Below are 16,439 nucleotides of genomic sequence, written 5' to 3'. Positions count from 1 at the left end.
TGGCATTCCTATACACTAGTGCTGAACAATCTGAAAGTGAAATCAAGAAAACACTCCCATTTACCATTGCAACAAAAATAATAAAATATCTAGGAATAAACCCTGCTAAGGAGACAAAAGACCTGTATGCAGAAAATTATAAGACACTGATGAAAGAAATTAAAGATAATACAAATAGATGGAGAGATATACCATGTTCTTGGATTGGAAGAATCAACATTGTGAAAATGACTCTACTACCCAAAGCAATCTACAGATTCAATGAAATCCCTATCAAACTACCACTGGCATTTTTCACAGAACTAGAACAAAAAATTTCAAATTTGTATGGAAACACAAAAGACCCTGAATAACAAAAGCAATATTGAGAATGAAATACAGAGCTGGAGGAATCAGGCTCCCTGACTTCAGACTATAATACAAAGCTACAGTAATCAAGACAGTATGGTACTGGCACAAAAACAGAAAGATAGATAAATGGAACATTATGGAAAGCCCAGAGATAAACCCACGTACATGTGATCACCTTACCTTTGACAAGGGGGCAGGAAAGTATGGCCTCTTCAATAAGTGGTGTTGGAAAAACTGGACAGGTACATGTAAAAGTGTGAAATTAGTTCACTCCCTAACACCATACACATAAATAAGCTCAAAATGGATTAAAGACGTAAATGTAAGGCCAGAAACTATCAAACTCTTAGAGGAAAACATAAGCAGAACACTCTATGACATAAATCACAGCAAGATCCTTTTTGACCCACCTCTTAGGGAAATGGAAATAAAAACAAAAATATACAAATGAGACCTAATGAAACTTCAAAGCTTTTGCACAGCAAAGGAAACCATAAAGAAGACCAAAAGACAACCCTCAGAATGGGATAAAATATTTGCAAATGAAGCAACTCACAAAGGATTCATCTGCAAAATTTACAAGCAGCTCATGCAGCTCAATAACAAAAACAACAAACAACCCTATCCAAAAATAGGCAGAAAACCTAAATAGACATTTCTCCAAAGAAGATATACAGATTGCCAACAAGCACATGAAAGAATGCTCAACATCATTAATCATTAGAGAAGTGCAAATCAAAACTACAATGAGATATCATTAGAGAAATGCAAATCAAAACTATAATGATATCTAACTAATCATAAAAAAATCTAGAAACAATAAATGCTGGAGAGGGTGTGGAGCAAAGGGGTCACTCTTGCACTGCTGGTGGGAATGTGAATTGGTACAGCCACTATAGAGAACAGTTTGGAGGTTCCTTAAAAAAGTACAAATAGAACTACCATATGACCCAGCAATCCCACTACTGGGCATATGCCCTGAGAAAACCATAATTCAAAAAGAGTCATGTACCAAAATGTTCATTGCAGCTCTATTTACAATAGCCCAGAGATGGAAACAACGTAAGTGTCCACCATCGGATGAATGGATAAAGAAGATGTGACACATATATACAATGGAATATTACTGAGCCATAATGAGAAATGAAATTGAACTCTTTGTAATGAAGTGGACAGACCTAGAGTCTGTCATACAGAGTGAAGTAAGTCGGAAAGAGAAAGACAAATACCATATGCTAACACATATATATGGAATTTAAGAAAAGAAAAGTGTCATGAAGAACCTAGAGGTAAGACAGGAATAAAGCCACAGACCTAAAAGAGAATAGACTTGAGGATATGGGGAGGGGGAAGGGTCAGCTGTGACAAAGCGAGAGAGAGGCATGGACATATATATACTACCAAACGTAAGGTAAATAGCTAGTGGGAAGCAGCCGCATAGCACAGGGAGATTATCTCGGTGCTTTGTGACCACCTGGAGGGGTGGGATCGGGAGGGTGGGAGAAAGGGAGATGCAAGAGGGAAGAGATATGGGAACATATGTTTATGTATAACTGATTTACTTTGTTATGAAGGAGAAACTAACACATCATTGTAAAGTAATTATACTCCAATAAAGATTTAAAAAAAAAAAAGACACACGTACCCCAATATTCATTGCAACATTACAATAGCCAGGTCATGGAAACAACCTAAATGCCCATCGACAGACAAATGGATAAAGAAGATTTATCCATTTATCCATTGTATATATACATATATACAATGGAATATTACTCAGCCATAAAAAGGAAAGAAATTGGGTCATTTATTGAGACTTGGATTGATCAAGAGACTGTCATACAGAGTGAAGTAAGTCAGAAAGAGAAAAACAAATATTGTATATTAACGCATATATGTGGAACCCAGAAAAATGGTACAGATGAACCGGTTTGCAGGGTAGCAATTGAGACACAAATGTACATAACAAATGTATCGACCCAAAAGGGGGAAAGTGGCAGGGTCTGGTGGTGTGATGAATTGGGAGATTGGGATTGACATATGTACACTAATATGTATAAAATGGATAACTAATAAAAACCTACTGTATAATAAAATAACTAAAATAAAATTAAAAATAAAAGATTCTTCCTTAGGGTCTTCAGAATGAGTGTGGTCTTAGGTGAACCTAGATTTCAGACCAGTAATATTGGCATTGAACTTCTAGACTTCAGAAGTGTAAAATAATAAATTTCTCTTGTTTTAAGCCACAAAAAGAAAAAAAAAATCCTGTGCCACTTTTATTCATTTTATCTTATTTTCTTTTTAAAAGGGAGAAAAATTACTTAGTTTTTATTATAAATCCTGTACAGATGTACATTATTGTCATTTTACATATAATCTAACCACAATAAAAGGTAAATGGTTAGCTCTGTTCTTCATAAGACCTATTGAATAAACTGTTGAATAATTATTTTTATCTTTATCTTTCATACCTACATGAATTCTTCAAATATGAGGTCTAAAGCAACTTCAAGAATTTAAAACTTTTTAATGTGACTTTTTATTCCTTGCATATTTGATGGTATTTCATTCAGCTGCATATTATTTAAAACTGTATATAAGATTTTTTATTCCCTCATTCTCTCATCCATTCACTTATTCATCCATAAATTTGTAAAATCATATATTCAGTTGAAAATGTAAATTGAATCCCTCCTATGTGCCAAACATTATACTACCCATGATAGATGAAGAAATGATTAGGGCACAGACTCTGGTATGAAGAATTTCTCAGTTCTGTAGGAAAGCCTAATGTGTAAATTTTGAGGTACATACAAGGTGACAAATTGCATAGTTGAGCTATGGCCATTGCAGTGCTTACATGAGAAGACTACCATCATCCTTTTTCTAGATTGTTAGGAGAGTACACAGGGAAAGTAAAATTTGAGCTAAAATCTGGAGGAAAAGTCCACTTGTTCTGCTGCAGTAAAAAACACATAACATAATATCTCTCCCTTAACAAATCTTTAGGTATAGAGTTCAATATTAACTCTAAAGAAAATGTTATACCGGAGATCTATAGAATTTTTCCATTCATATGACTGAAAATATATACCAGTTGAATAGCAGTTCCTCCATTTTCCTATCCTTTCAGTCCCTGGCGACCACTCTTCTACTTTCTGTTTCTATGAGTTTGACTAACTTTAGATACCTTATATAAGTAGAATCACTCACTATTAGTCCTTCAATAACTGGCTTTTTTTTTTAGCATAATGTTCTGAAAGTTAACCATATTGTAGCTTATGACAGGACTTCCTTCTTTTTGTGCCAAATAATATTCCATTGTATATGCCACATTTCATTATTCATTCAACTGTTGATGGACACAAAGATTGCTGCTGTGAATAATTCTGCAGTGAACATGAAAATGCAGAATCTCTTTCAATTCTGATTCAATTCTTCTGGATAAATTCCCTATGAGTGGGATTACTGGATCATATGCCAAGGGTGTGACTGGACTACCTTTGGCTAGTGTCTAGGAAGGGAAAAAAAGTCGCAATATTCAGTCACACAAAGGATATTAAGCATGTGACTCATGGATTTGCCTCAACCATCTCACCAGAAACCAAAAGTAGAGATGAGGTAGTCTAGGAAAAACTGTGGAGAAACCTCTTAGCTAATGGAGTAAATCCCTAGGATGTACATAGAAACTCCACAATAAGGATATTATGTCAGCAGAAATATTGCCAGCTTCAAATGAAAGGGACAGTTAGAGGACACAATTAAAGAAGGATGTTGGATTACTAAAAATCTATAGGCAGGAAATAGGTTGACAAAACTATTCAGCTGCAATCACATGCTACTTTCATGAAAATGAAGAACAAAGCAGGAGTTTGAGCCTCTGACCCAGAGGACTGAACTGAGGGTTCCATGGGAGGATTTTTGGAAACATAGGTAGGGTCACATTGAAATGGGTAAGAAAAGTAATTTCACTTTACCTATGATAGCTCCTTCCAGAAGCCAACACAGCTTAGCACTGGGTGAGAATATCCAGGCATGAAAGTTTCCCTCTTGGGGAAAGGGAAGAATGGAGTGTGTCTCCAATATTCTGACTTTTCAGAGGTCTTCCTGAAGAACAGTGTTCTGTGTCTCACTTCACTTGGAGAATTGATGTTACTGGCATAGTTTGGTGACCTAGAGGCTGCTGAGAACAAAGAAAAAGAGTAGATGGCTTGCTATGGCCAGCATGGCTTGGGATTGTGAGAAGAAGAGAACCTGAAGCCTCTCCTTCAAGAATGAGAGAGAGGAGTGGAACATGTGTCCAGAATTCTGGCTTTTTGGAAGGCTGTTGAGGGATGGATCTCTGTTTTCCTTGAGTTGGGGTGCTGAAGGGGAACAACTGACAGTAAAGAAGAGCTGGGAGACTTGCTACTCCATTATAAAATAGAGAACTGACAGTGCAGCAGACAACTCTCAGAGGAAGCAAGAGATTAAAAAATAATAATAATAACAGCAAACTTCTCTATTTGAGAAATTACATGCATAAGTCCAGAGAAGTCACATCCCTCCAGGAAAGCATCAGAGACCCCAAGAATCTCTCTGGATGATTGGTTAGGGTCTTCTCCTATAGAAACTCCATTCATAAAGATAGGGAAAAGTGACTGATAACTTCCCATATCTAGGGAGAGATTTGGATATGCAAGTCCATGAAGCTCATAGGTCATCAAACAAACTAATCCTAAAGAAAATCTTCCCAAGACACATCATGATAAAGCTGTCCAAAATCAATGACAAAGAAAGAATCTTAAGAGCAGCAAAAGCAAAGAAGCTTGTAACCTACAAGGGAATCTTCATTAGGTTATCAGCAGTTTTCTGAGCAAGAAACCTTACGGTCTAGGAGACGGTTGAAAGATATATTCAGTATGCTGAAAGAAAAACTTCTAACTAAGAATACACTATCAGGTAAAGTTATCCTTCAGAAATGAAGGAGAAATAAAGGTTTTTCCACACAAACAAAAGTTGAGGGAGTTCTTCACCACTGGACCTGTGTTACAAAAAAATACTGAAAGAATTTTTCAAACTGAAATAAAATGGTGCTAATTAGTAACATGAAAATATATTAAAATCTACAACACAGTGGTAAAGGTAAATAAAAAGTCAAGTTCAGAATACTCTGTTATATGGTAGTGTGTTAACCACAACTTTAGTATAAAGGTTAAAGAACAAGAGTATTGAAAATAAGTGTAGCTATAACAATTTGCTAATAAAAACACAATATAAAAATGTATAAATTGTGACCTCAAAAAACATGAAATTGGAGGGGAAGAAAAAGGTAGAGTTTTTGTATGCAGTCAAAGTAAAGTTGTTATCAGTATAAGATAAACTATTATAAGATGTTTAATGTCAGCCTAATGGCAACCACAAAGCAAAAACAGTAGATTTGTAAAAGATAGAGAGATAGGTATCAGAGCATACTATGGAAACACATCAATTCCAAAGGAAGGCAGCAGAGAGGAAGAAAGGAAAAGGGAACTAAAAACAGCCAGAAAACAATTAATAAGATGGCATTAGTAAGTTCTTACCTATTGATAATTACCCTAAAGGTAAGTGGATTGAATTATCCAATCAAAAGGCATAGAGTAGCTGATGGATAGAAAACAAGATCCAAGTATATACTGCCTACAAGAGACTCATTTCAGCTTTAAGGACACACAAAGACTCAAAGTGAAAAGATGGAAAAAGATATTCCATGAAAGTGGAAACCAAAAGAGAACATGGGTAGCTTAATCAGACAAAAATAGACTTTAAGCCAAAAATGGTAACTAGAGACAGAGGGTAATTATACTATGATAAAGGGACAATTCATCAAAAACAAACAAACAAATATATATACATCCAACTTTAAAGCAATTAAATACATTAAGCAAGTACTAAATGAAGATAGAAACAGAAAATAATACAATAATAGTAGAGAACTTTAATAACCCACTTTCGATAATGGACAGATCATTGACTCAGAAAATCAGTAAGGAAACATTGGACTTCAATCATACTAGAGACCTGATATACCAGATAAACACACACAGAACACTTCATCCAACAGCAATAGAATATATTCTTCTGAAGCACACACAGAGCATTCTCCAGGGTAGATCACATGATAGGTCACAAAAAGAGACTTAGCATATTTAAGATGATTAAAATCATACCAAGTATATTTCTTAACCACAGTGAAATGAAACTAGAAATCAATAACAAGGAGGAAAGTTGAAAATTTCATAAATATGTGGAAATTAAACAACACACTCCTGAACAAACAATCGGCCAAACAAAAAATCAAAAGGGAAATCAAAAAATATCTTGAAAAAAGGGGAAATGGAAACAAAACATACCAAAGGCTGTTACAAAAAGATGTTAATTAGTAATGTAAAAGGAATGCTAATTAGTAACATAAAAACATATGAAAATATACAATACACTGGTAAAGGTAATACTCTAATACTGTGATATGGTATTGTGTTAACCACTTAACTCTAGTATAAAGGTTAAAGTACGAGAGCTATGGGATGCTTCAAATTTATAGCACTAAAGCCACTTCTACATTTTTCACTATTTGTTACAGCAGCATCCCAATTCCAGGTATTAAAATCTGTATTAATTCCCTGTTGACACTATAACAAAATATAGCAAAAATATTAACTTAAAACAACATGCATTTATTATCCTTCATTTCGAGGATTCATGAGTTTAAATTATGGTTTTGACAAGTTTGCATTCCTCTTAGAGGCTTCAGAAAGGAATCTATTTTCTTGCCTTTTTCAGCTTCAAGAGGTCACCTACATTTCTTGGCTCATGTATTCTTCCTCTGTCTTCAAAGTGCATCATTCCACATTTGGTTCCATAATTATATCTTCTTGTTCATAGTGAGAGCTTCCTCTGGTCCTCTCTTATAAGGGCACTTGTGATTACTTTGAGTCTACATAATATTCCAGATTATCTCCCCATTTCAAGATCCTTAACATAATCACACCTGCACAGTTATTTTTTTTTTTATTTTTTGCGGTACGCGGGCCTCTCACTGTTGTGGCCTCTCCCGTTGCAGAGCACAGGGTCTGGACGCGCAGGCTCAGTGGCCATGGCTCACAGGCCCAGCCGCTCTGCGGCATGTGGGATCCTCCCGGACCCGGGCATGAGCCCATGTCCCCTGCATCGGCAGGCGGACTCTCAACCACTGTGCCACGAGGGAAGCCCTGCACAGTTCATTTTGTCTTGTAAGATACATATTCACAGCTACTGGGGAAAAGGTCATAGGCACTTGTGGGGGTCCTGTGGAGTGGGATATTATTCAGCCTACCATAGTAAGGTACGAGTAGATTCAATATTGAGAATAACAACTTTGATTACAAAGCAAATTGTGAACAAGAATTTAAAGAAAGCAACACGGGGATGTTTTATGGTGCTATGTAAACCTTAGAAATAGAGATTATGTACTATTCAACTAAATCTGTGTCTGAGTGAGAGCCTATTTAGGATAAGTGTAATTTCTATTAGCAACTTATTTTCTGTTACTCTTCACAAAATTTGATGAAGTAATGAATATATGTAATAAAGGGAGAGGAACAAAATATGACACTGATTTTTAGCTTTTGATATTAAACAAATATGCATCCTTTAATTAGTAGTTGAATCTTTGATTATTATGAAATATTAAGAAAGAAACTTGCTATTGAAATTAACATGTTAATGTGATAGCAAACATGGGTTATTGAAACAGGACAGGAACAAGGTTTATTGTATAAGGTATATAAGATGTAGTCATAGGAATAAGGTTGACCCAAAGGATTTTGCCTATCAATCTTAAGCTTTCTCCTATTTTTTTTTTTTATTGAATTCACTTATGTTGCTGAGGTATCTTAATATTCTATAAGCAATGCTTTGTTTAATCTTTATGTATATTCTTGTTATTCTCATGTACACATAAGTATATGTGTATCTTTGCATATTATTGAATTCTATTAGCTTTTTAATCCTTTATCTTCCTCCAAATTGTCACACAGTTTGTGTTTAACATTGTCCTTCCTTAATCTCAAAGTATTGTAGATGTTGGACCTGATAGAGAACAGGTACAGTAGTATCCTGGCTGCTGTATGCAGGATAGACAAATATTTTGAGAGATATGAAAATTCTGATTGCCCACTGCTGTATTCCATATATTCTTAGGGTCAGCAAGGACAATACATTGCATTTTATGTATCAGAGCTGATTAAAATTACCAAATTGCCTTTGAAGTTCCCAAAGCACAAGAATACTTTTTTAGTCACTTATAGCAACTTTCCCCTACTACCAGTTATGGCTAGTGTCATATCTAAGAATTATTTCTATCTGACTGTTGTAACTGATATTGTGAAATTGGTTGGTTAAGATGATGTTAGTTGGCTGAACTGGGAAGGGATTGTGAGATCTCTTACATCTATGAGAGGGATGTGACCCCATTTTTCCATAAATGTACTTATATTTTAGCTTATGTGTCACTTTGTCTATTTCTATAGTTTTTTTTCCTGTCGTACATAGTCAAGGAAATCTCCAAAAATATGCATATAAAACAAGCACCTGATTTAATAAGTTTTGGAATTCTTAGGATATAATCATAAATTTTCAAAAACAACAAAACAATGTTGGGCTAAAGTGTACATATAATGTGTGTTTCCATGTTAGGTTCATAATGTTGAAGACTCCTAATTTCCATCCAGTTTGGGGAAAGTTCAGTCAAATAAAGTATTCTTGAATCTAGACCCATGAAGTGGAAGTTTATTTATTTGCAATAAAAAGTTATGCAACATTGACTCAACTCCCTTCTTTTCTGTATTCGGTATTAATTGTGGAGTGGAATAAATCCAACATGACCTCATCAAGGACCCATTTCCATAGGACCCCTATTATTCTTTCTGCAACATGAAAGATCTGACTGGGTGCCTCAGAACGATCAAAACCCCTCTATAGCAAGTATCTAGTGCAGCATGCTAAAGGGATTCTTTTAATGTTTCTTGCTATTGGAGGTGAAATGAGTGTTTACAACTACTCAGCTCCTTATATGGACTGATTGTATGGATAGTGTCACATTCAGCTATTATTCATCTCTTTTATCATATCTGTTTAGAATCCCTGTTATTTTTATTTTTGGAAAGTATTCATTTCTTGTCATATTCTAGCAAAGCCCTTAAGTTTGCCAGGCCTAAGATGTCAGCTGCTCCTTTGTTTGCACATCATCTTACTAAGCTTATAGGGGATCCCTTAACCTATGTTTTGCTCTGTCATCACAGGATCTTTGAGGCACCTTGTACTTCTTTAACCACATTTATATCACATGAATACCCATTCTGTAATTGCATTTTAAAATAAAACAATCTTTTATAATTCCAAGGAATGGCACAAAGAAATACAGGACATATGTAGTGCAAGCAGTTAAGTCTTAAATGGAAGCAACTACTGTGGATAGTACAAAGTTATCTGAAAGCTAGACCAGCATCAATACTGGTTATACTTTGTGGTCAGTTGTCCATTTGTTTAGGCACAAAATAGTTACTGGGTCCTTACAATGAAAGAGAAGATTTTTCTCCCTAGGTTGTAGATTTTTTTTTTTTTTAAACATCTCAAACCCACCCTTTGCTGACCTTCTATAACACCACTTTTTAAAGTTTTTTTTTTTTTAAATTAATTTACTTATTTATTTATGGCTGTGTTGGGTCTTCGTTTCTGTGCAAGGGCTTTCCCTAGTTGTGGCAAGCGGGGGCCACTCTTCATCGCGGTGCACAGGCCTCTAACCATCGCGGCCTCTCTCATTGCGGAGCACAGGCCCCAGACGCTCAGGCTCAGTAATGGTGGCTCACGGGCCCAGTTTCTCCGCGGCATGTGGGATCCTCCCAGACCAGGGCCCGAACCCGTGTCCCCTTCATTGGCAGGCAGATTCCCAATCACTGCGCCACTAAGGAAGCCCGCAGTTGAGTTTTTATACCCATATTATTTTTTTAAGAAACACTGTAACTCTTAGAGAAGCTGCTATTTTAATGAACTATGTGGATTCAGCTTCCAAAGATACAAGAGAAAGTCGGACTAAAGGAAAAATCTATACTTAACCACATGCTTATTTGTTAAAATAAATGTGCAGTTCTCACTTCTTTCCCTGAATGGAGTCACTGGGACTACTATCATTAGACTGCCATTATAATCTTATCATTATAGAAATAATAAGAAACAAGCTGTGGAATCTGCTTTTCTCCTCAATTTAAGGTCAATTTGGTGGTAGAAACAGAAGCAGAAGTTATTTTTAGATGTGCTCCATAATTCTTACACAGTGATACCTACATACATTTGTAAATAAGCAAGATATCTGGTCATTTCGAATAGTGGCTTAAGGTAAAAATAATAATTTGCATGTGGTTAACATACTTTTTCAGAGCATATAACTTAATTTTTATTGCAAACTCAATTATGATACAGTAGAAATGTGTTGAGTGTTTCTGTTTTTATAATTTACTGATTTTCTGTAATTGTTAGCATCGAATATTTTAAGCATTTCTTACAGCCTAGTGTTGATTTTTCTACAATGTTCCCCTTTCGCATCCTGCTGGTTCTCAGACCTCTTTCCTTTGCCATCCTCCCTTCTGATTCTACAGACTGTCTTACATCTTATGGCACTATCACATGTGTTGTACAGTGCTGAAACCACATTACCAGTATTTTCTGCTGTATGATTGCTCTTGGGTGATATAGAGGAACAGAAAATGTGCAAACCTTGATGATATGCTCACCATTTACTTGAGGTCTCCAAGGGATCAAGGGTACACCTTCAGAAACATGTAAGAAAGGCTCTAGAATAAAGCCTATCATACAGAGATAAGTATTTATACACATATATTTTTAAGCTAAACTCAAAATATATTAAAATAAACTTACCATTATTCTGGTTCTTTTGTTTTTTCTTTATCTCTAATTGTTTCACGTTTCAAATAAAGAAAATGACCATCTTTTTCAAATGTTACTCAGAGGCAAGTAAAATGAAAATTAGTGATTAGATTTGGCAGCTGGAAAGTTTATTGGTCATCTTAAAAAGAGGATCCCAAAGACTTAGTGGGTAAAAATCTAGACTGATTAGACTGAAGTGATTTTAAAATAAAGTGGGAGATAAAGAAGTGGAGATAGCAAAAACATTTAACAATTTGAGTACTTTTTACTGTGAAATAGGACTTAACAAGAGGCCAACTGATAAAGAATCTAGGTTGAAGATTTTTTCTTTAAGATTATAAATATTACAGTCATTATTAACTGATTGAAATGAGAAAGTAGTAAGAAAAAAATAAATTGTACTGTAGAGAGGTGTGTCAATTACAGAGAGAATGCAAGGGATTAGCCTTAAATAGGATTCAGACAATGCCATTTCAAGAGGAAGGAAAGCTGTGGATATGAGTTTAGAAAAAATAATTTTATATTTCATATATGAATGAAATCATATAGCATTTGTCTTTCTCCATATGACGTAGCATACTACCCTCGGGCTCCATCTACAATATTGCAAATAGCAAGATTTCATCTTTTTTATGGCTGTATAGTATCCCACTATATATATGTATATATACAGCATCTTCTTTATCATTTATCCTTTATGGGAATGTAGGTTGTTTTCATATCTTGGCTATTGTAGGTAATGTCTCAGTGAGCATAGAGATGTATATATCTCTTCAAATTAGTGTTTTCATATTCTTTGAATAATACCCAGAAGTGGGATAGCTGGATATGGTAATCCTATTCTTATTTTCTTGAGAAATCTTCATACTGTCCTCCACAGTAGCTGCACCAAAGGAACAAAAAACAAAATAAATGAACAAACCAAGCCAAACAAATTTATAGATACAGAGAATGGAGTAGTAGATACCAGAGGGAGAGGTGTGTTGGTGTGGGAAGCTAAAATGGGTAAGGAGTTCAACTGTGTGGTGACGGATGGAAACTAAATTTTTGGTGGTAAGCATGCCATAGAGTATACAGAAGTAGAAATATAACATTGTATGCATGAAACTTATATAACTTTATTAAGCAATGTTACCTCAATAAAAATCATCCTCAACTTCTTAATTAAAAAAGAAAAACTGAATTTTAGAGGGTTTGTGGAGGAAGATGATGATAAGGAAGAAAGGAAATGAACAAGGGCAATGGACTGTGAAAAAATGGTAGATGGATGGGTTCAAAGCTACAATAGAATGACATATTAATGTAATGGAGTTACTAAAGGAAGGGTAATGAGATTTTAGAGGTGATCTCACATTTGAAATGCTTAGGTCAAGAGGATGTGTGGCTAAAGAAAAGGGCAGATTATTGAAAATGATTAACTCAGGAAACTTAGGGGTGAGGCTGATGATAGACTGTGTAAAAAGGGTGGTAAGTGAAGTAAAGGAGTGAAAGACAATGATTTGGTACTAATAATCATCCCTCTATAAAAGAGAATGACCTGGTTGAAAACTGCATCATAAAAGTAGATGATTTTTAGGAATGGGAAGGGAGACGCCATCTGGAATGAGTAGACCAGCTGCTCCACTTCTAGACTAAGCCTTAGATCTTAGTCATATTTCGGGTATAGGTGAAAAAGTAATTATTTTCTTGAGAATGCCATAATAAACACTGTAGTAAAAGGAAAGCAAACTTTCAGACATGGGGATAAAGATGTTGTAAGTTATTCTGATCATGAATTACAAGTTGGAATATTTGGGGGATCATAGAAGTTTAGAGATGGAGTCAGATGATAAACTGTAAAGGGCCATAGGTGAAAAGAGTCTGGATGATAAAGTAGAAACCAGGAGGATTATTCTTCTTGAGGAGATTGAGATAATCAGAAATGTATTTTGTGATGCTCTTAGTTATTCTAGCATTTCTTGAGTGCTGTGAATAGTTAATGATAATTGTAGCCTGTTTACCTTTGTAAGTTTATAGTAATGTTTTTGGCAGTGCCGAGGGTATCAATGGCATTTGCTTTGTCTGTTTTTGCTTCTCTCTTTCCCAAATGGCAAGACTCTATCTGCCTCTTCTCAGGCTGAAATGTGGAAAGGGGAGAGATGTAAAGCAGTGCATTTCTTTCATTCATGCTCTTGTAACTTGGCTTCTTTATATTCTCTGGGTGAAGAAGATTTTTCTTGTTGTTGCTGTTGCTTCAAAGATGTATTGAGAACATGGTGAAATTGTTTTATTGCCTTCTCCCTTTATTTTAATTGAAATTTTTATTGAGATAATTGTAGATTCACAGGCAGTTGTAAGAAATAATACAGAGACTCCATATATTCTTCATCCAGTTTCCCCCAATGGTAGCATCTTTCAAAATAGAGTACAATATCACAACCAGGACATTGACATTTGTGTAATCCACCTAGAGTATCCAGCTTTTCCCAGTTTCACTTGTATTCATTTGTGTGTGGGTGCATGTGTGTACTAAGTTCTATTGTATTAAGCTGTATAAGATGCATAAGTATATCATATTAATATAAGAAAATTTGTATTAATTATATTAAGAAATATACAACATTATCACCTGTGTAAATCTGCTTATCTCCCACCACAGACCAGATACTGGACAGTTCCAATATCATGAGGATACTTTGTGTTGCCTGTTATAACAAATATTTCTCTCCCACATCACTCCCCATTCTTAACCCCTGGCAACCTCTAATCTGTTCTAAAATTTCTAAATTTAAAAAGTTTTGTCATTTCAAGAATATTGTATAAATAGAATACATTCACTATGAAACTTCTGAGGCTGACATTTTTTACTCAGTATGATTCCCTGAAGATTGATCCAAGTTTTTGCATGTATAAATAGTTTGATCCTTTGTATTGTTAAGTAGTATTATCCTATGGTATAGATATACCAGATACCTAAGTCTTTTTTAGTTTCATTTTTAATTATTCATTTCTATTTATTTTTTATATGCTTAATTAGTTTTGGTATACTATATGATCCAGCAATCCCACTCCTGGACATACATCCAGAGAAAACCACACTTCAAAAAGATAAATGCACCCAAATGTTCATTGCAGCACTATTTACAATAGCGAGGACATGGAAGCAACATAAATATCCATCAATGGAGGACTGGATAAAGAAGATGTGGTACATATATATAATGGAACAAAAATGGCATAAAAAGGAACAAAATGATTCCATTTGCAGCAAAATGGATGGACCTTGAGATTTTCATACTGAGTGAAGTAAGTCAGGCAGAGAAAGACAAATATCACATGATATTGCTTATATTTGGAGTCTAAAAAATGGGTACAAATGAACTTATCTACAAAACAGAAATAAAGTTACAGATGTAGAAAACAAACTTACACTTACCAGGGTGTAAGGGAGGAGGGATAAATTGGGAGAATGGGATTGACATATACACACTACTAAATATAAAATATATAGCTAATAAGGGCCTACTGTATAGGACAGAGAACTCTACTCAGTACTCTGTAATGACCTATATGGGAAAGAATCTTAAAATTAGTGGATATATGTATATGTAAAACTGAATCTCTTTGCTGTACACCTGACACTAACACAACACTGTAAATCAACTATACTCCAATAAAAATTTTAAAAAAATAGAAAATTGTTAATAGAATCCTTTCTTGGGTTCTTTGGAAACATTGCTACCCTCCTACAGTTACCCTTTCATAATTCCCTTCACCTGAGTTAACGTACTTCATTATATTGGTGGCTCACTCCATACTCTGCCTATCAATACAAATCTAGATTCTCCTCTAATAAGGCCTATTTTTCCCTCTCTCCAGTCCTTTTTTTCACAATTCAATATAACCACACACTTTGTTGCTAGGAGCACAACTTAATTGTAACATAGTAGCCAGTTGTTCCTATTCCTCATTGCCAAACAGATTGTTAAATTCTCATCCTCTAGATGAGATGTTATTCAGTCTTCCCAGACAGGAATAACATAAAAGTTTACCACTTCTTTCACTTTCAGTAAACTCATTTTACTATCACTGGATTTTCCACTTGAAGTATCCTCAGTGGGTACTTCAGCTGGTGAGAGACTGGAACTCCATCCCACATAGATATACTTTCCTGTTGGGAAGAGTGGAATCCACAGTACAATAACAACTCCTTGCAAAGAAATTCCCTTCAATCACACTTATCTTCCAACAACCTGACCCTATTATATCCTCAGTGTTGCTAGTGGATTCTATAGTCATATAACACATTACAACACAAAACAGAACAAAAACAACCAAAATATTTTTGAAGTCTGCATATGATCTAGCACCCTTTTTTCATATGTGATATCTGTTATATCTCTATGCTTTGGCTAAACTTTAATTTTAGCTTCCCCTAGTTCCTTTCTCTTCCATTCTTAAGGTAGCAATTGGTAATAGCAAAACCCCATGGGAATTCTAAATCTGGCATATAGATTGCAGCCCTGTGACAAGTTATCAAGCCCAACTGGGGTACAATAAGAATAGTGTAAATAAAAGGTACAAATACTAATCCAAAAATGATGATGGGGTGGCATCCAAATTTAGAAAGTGAAATATGGAGGTTGTAGATCTCAGAATTTCTCGTACATTTTCTACTGCTAAAATTTTGGTTCTCCCCTCATAATATTAGATTCTCAAGAGTAGCTTCCTTTCTTGCTCCAGTTGTAACTGCTTCTCATCCCTTGTATCATTTTTAATATTTAAAAAAAATATCTAGCTTTGGAGAAACTTGAAAATTATTATTTTTTTTTTTATTTTTAGGATTTAAAATTTTAAATCTTAATACTTTTTCTTAAATTTCCATATACTCTAACTATTTATTTTGAACATTTCATCTCATGGATATAGAACACTAGTATTTTATGTCATTTATTTTAAATTATATCCATTGTCATAGTCAGGGGAAGGCAAGAAGAGGAACCTGTGGCAGGAATCAGCCTTATCTCACTGTGCACCTATTTACCTAAGCAGTGTGCTCAAAGTGTTTGTGGGAATGTTGAGGCATTAGGAAATTATAAAGTTTAAAAAATTTACAATGCAGAGATGCAAGTTTCTACAGAAATTCATAGCATAATGGACTGGTT

This window comes from Monodon monoceros, unplaced genomic scaffold, assembly GCF_005190385.1.
Source record: "Monodon monoceros isolate NGI ecotype Baffin Bay Population unplaced genomic scaffold, NGI_Narwhal_1 Super_Scaffold_19, whole genome shotgun sequence".
NCBI classification, from domain to species: domain Eukaryota; kingdom Metazoa; phylum Chordata; class Mammalia; order Artiodactyla; family Monodontidae; genus Monodon; species Monodon monoceros.
This window is presented reverse-complemented; position numbering follows the sequence as displayed.